Source organism: Formica exsecta, unplaced genomic scaffold, assembly GCF_003651465.1.
Source record: "Formica exsecta isolate Colony F162 unplaced genomic scaffold, ASM365146v1 scaffold579, whole genome shotgun sequence".
NCBI classification, from domain to species: Eukaryota; Metazoa; Arthropoda; class Insecta; order Hymenoptera; family Formicidae; genus Formica; species Formica exsecta.
The window spans coordinates 172,003-175,660 of NW_021853052.1; the positions used below are offsets into that span (position 1 = coordinate 172,003).

The 3,658-nt window shown below is 33.9% G+C and overlaps 1 protein-coding gene across 2 annotated transcripts in view; it reads right to left on the bottom strand.

Moving 5' to 3' along the window:
* LOC115242189 (protein drumstick) overlaps window positions 1-3,658 on the bottom strand; it is a 27,612-nt gene that overhangs the window by 22,991 nt on the left and 963 nt on the right. The gene's annotated exons all lie outside the window — the stretch shown is intronic.

Sequence of the window (3,658 nt, forward strand, 5' to 3'; positions counted from 1 at the left end):
TTATACGAATATCTCAGATTTATATTAATATATCTTATATTTTAATTAATATATAATTTATCCTACATATCTATCTTGTAGGAAAAAGAAAATATGCGCGATACAATAGTTTAGTTTCACAAAAATCATCATATAATAAATAAACACATATCATATAGCGGGATATATTTTAAAAAGGGAGAGATATATCGGAAAATTATGCAAGTGAATATTCTTTTAATAAATTGAAAATAAATGCGTTGCGGTTCGCGCAGAGCGTTTATACCAAAGTATAAAGCAAGAATTTGTCGTGGATTCTAAATTGTCGACTATATATATATATATATACGATGATAAGTGTGCCTCCCAGTAATGGCGGTCACATCAAAGCTTTACTCGCGTTCTTCGTCGGCGTGAAGTCGCGGCTCATAGATACGCGGATGTGCCTAATGGAAAAGTGTGTGTGCACGCACGACAATGTTTCGTATCTCTTAATGGTCGTTTCACAATCGTTTTGTGAGCGTACGAATTTTGCGTTCTAAAAGTGGGATTAAAAACGTTAGCCGAGAGAGACGCTGTAACAGCTTTACCATCGTTTCAATAAAGATAGGCAGCATGAGTTTGGAATGTTTGGACTAATTCAGAGGCTTTCTTGACAAATCTTGATAATAAACGAGCAAAAATATGCATGATGTTAGAGAAGTCTTTTTAAGAGAATTTATTATAACGTTTCCTTTATAATAATATATCCGAAAACTATTTAACTTTTTGATCTATATAAGTATGTCTTATATATTTATATACATATAATATTAATTGCATAAAATAAACTTTCTCTCTCTCTCTCTCTCTCCCTCCCTCATTATTTAGTAAGAAAAAGAGGGGGAGAGAATTTTCCGTTACAAATTGAAATTCTTTTCCAAGAATTTTTCTTCTTCTTTTTACGTATTTGCTATTTATTATTAATATTCGAGAACAATTATCCAATTACAGAAACTATGATGATTTCATATTCTATATTTACGAACGCAATATATGTTACTTGCTTTAGAACCCCGGATTTGCCAGCTTTTATTACACGTTATCATCTGCGCACTTGTTTTTGCGAGGAAAAGTCATTTATACTATAGCTAGAAAGATTAACTAGATATTTTCAGTTTATTCGAATCCTGCATATCATCGCCAATTTGTATTTTTAGAAAAATATTCGATCTTTATACAATCTTATACTCTCTCTCTCTCTCTCTCTCTAATTTAAAAAAGCGTTATATTTATAAAAGAAATATTTATTATAATCGAGAGATTGGTATTTAAATTTTAAACAAAGTTACAATAAAGTCACAGAGATATTATTGAGATTAATTTACATGTTAAATAAATGAAAATAAAAATATTTTAGTAAACTTAGCAAAAATTTGAATAAAGGAAATAATGCACAAATATTATAACACTATTATAATAAATGAATCCTCTTTTCTTCTATTTTTTTATTTTATCAGATTTGCTTGCAATGAAACAAGCAACTATATAACTGCGTGTTTTAACAAATTTTAATATAGTTTCTTTACTCTTTATAAAACGTTACACGACCCTGTTAAATGTCAACTAAAAACTAATCCGTAGTGACATATGTTTATTTTTCTAATCGTGAAATTGTTTTAAAAGTATATCTTTATATTAAAACTTTAATATTACAAAGCAGATTCAAAAGTTCAAGTACAGTGTGAAATTCCGCTAATGATAAACGGACGACGCTGTGAGCGAGACTTTACCCTAAGGTCCGAAGAGGCACCGGAACGAAGAGTTCGCTCGCATAATGGGCATAGGACGAACCCAAGAAGAATCATGGACTGAAGCCGCACCTTCTGCTGGCCACGTATAAGTATGCAACGCGCACACGTTATAATGCTACGCCCGCAAATGTACGGGCGACGTAAGGTTATTGCGACCACCATAATGCCGGACGCGCAAATTCGACCTCTTCCACAACGGCATCGTATAGTCTTATAGTTACGTGCGCAGTCATGTTACTTCCGATCCGTAAGTAATCGTATTCTGGCTATAGTATGACGGCAAAGATGCAGAAAAAATGTCCTACGAATTTTGTATTAATATACAATTTAATAGCCCGATTATATTAGAAATGCCACGATTGACAAGACAGTCCCGTTAAAATTGTTTAGATCTTCCCCGACAAAATTATGTCATGGAATTGAAAACTCGATGCACAAAACAGTTGCAAGTCTCCAAAAATTACATTTTCTTGAAAAGAAAAGCTCTGCGCGCTTGTAAAACTGTGCTGTCAAAAAATTGGGCCTGTCATTTTTGATAAGCTTACGCGAGGTTTCAAGACACAAAGTAAGAAGAATATTCTCCCTTGCATTTATATTTTGCTAAATAAATAAAATATTATTCGGGCAAAGATAGATAGATAGATAGAGAGAGAGAGAGAGAGAGAGAGCTTCTGAGATCCTTGATTCTTTCGGGCAACTTTATACTACATCTCCGATCTTGAAACATGCGAAGCAGCCAAGTAACCCGTTGACACATCCGTTTATACGGTGTATAAATACACGTGCGTAAAGCAAAGCGTGACGTGTGTCGCTCGCGCAGGAATTTGCCTTCGCGGCTTTACCGGATTTACCGAGACACCTCGTGAAACACGCCCATGTTTGACTTAGCTTTTGAGTTACGCCGAAATTTTCACAGAGACTCGCCGCTGTCACACAGAGAGACCGACGCGACGCGGGGGAGGGCGACCGAGAAGGAAGTGGAAGTGACACAGCGCGAGGATGTGTTCGTATAGGACTTATCATTTCGTGTAACGACGACGAGCCGCGCCCGACATGTACAGACGGAATAGATTGTTTGTCGATATTTTTTACTCACCTCCATTCCCCCTCGCCATAAAGCCGTTTGCGAGCGGCGGAGCACGGCTCGTAAAATGTACGAGCCGAGCTGCCAGCGGCACACTCTGCGCGCTTTATGTGCAAACAAACTATCTCGCAGGTATATATAATTCGCTCAATAATCGCGCTCACTTCCGATAAAGACGGAAATTCGTTCAGAAACTCGTCCCGATATTCTTGCGCTAGATTTGTTAACCTCGTGTGAAAAATAAGTCTTGTTTTCTTTTCCTCTTTTACATTCAATGGAGATTCTGTCACTCGTATAATTACTTCAGCGATCGCCACTATTTTCCATCAAAATTGAAAATATCTCGGTTTTGGTATAAATGGAGTATATATATATTCAAATATATAAATACTCATAATATTATAAAATAATGATCTGACTTTTAGTACGATAAAAAAAGTATTTTATTGTTTCTGTTCAATTTTTCATCCTTCTTAAAATGAGGATTCTCATTCTTACTCAGAAAATCGAGATAAATAGAATTAGATTTTTATTCAAATCAAATTCTTAATAAAGTTTGACTATATACAGTTTTATAATAAAAGAATTATTAGATATACAATATAAAAATGGATCGAATATGATAATCTTTTAATTTGCTATTAATTAAAGATACATTGTCTCATGAATTTTGCTACTATCTACAAAAAAATTTTTAAATTTCTTTGATTAGATTAATGATGGTTTTTAATATTTCATAAAATTTTTACTTAACGATATCTTTTTAAGAATATGTTTGAAAATTGATTAAAATTCTTATATA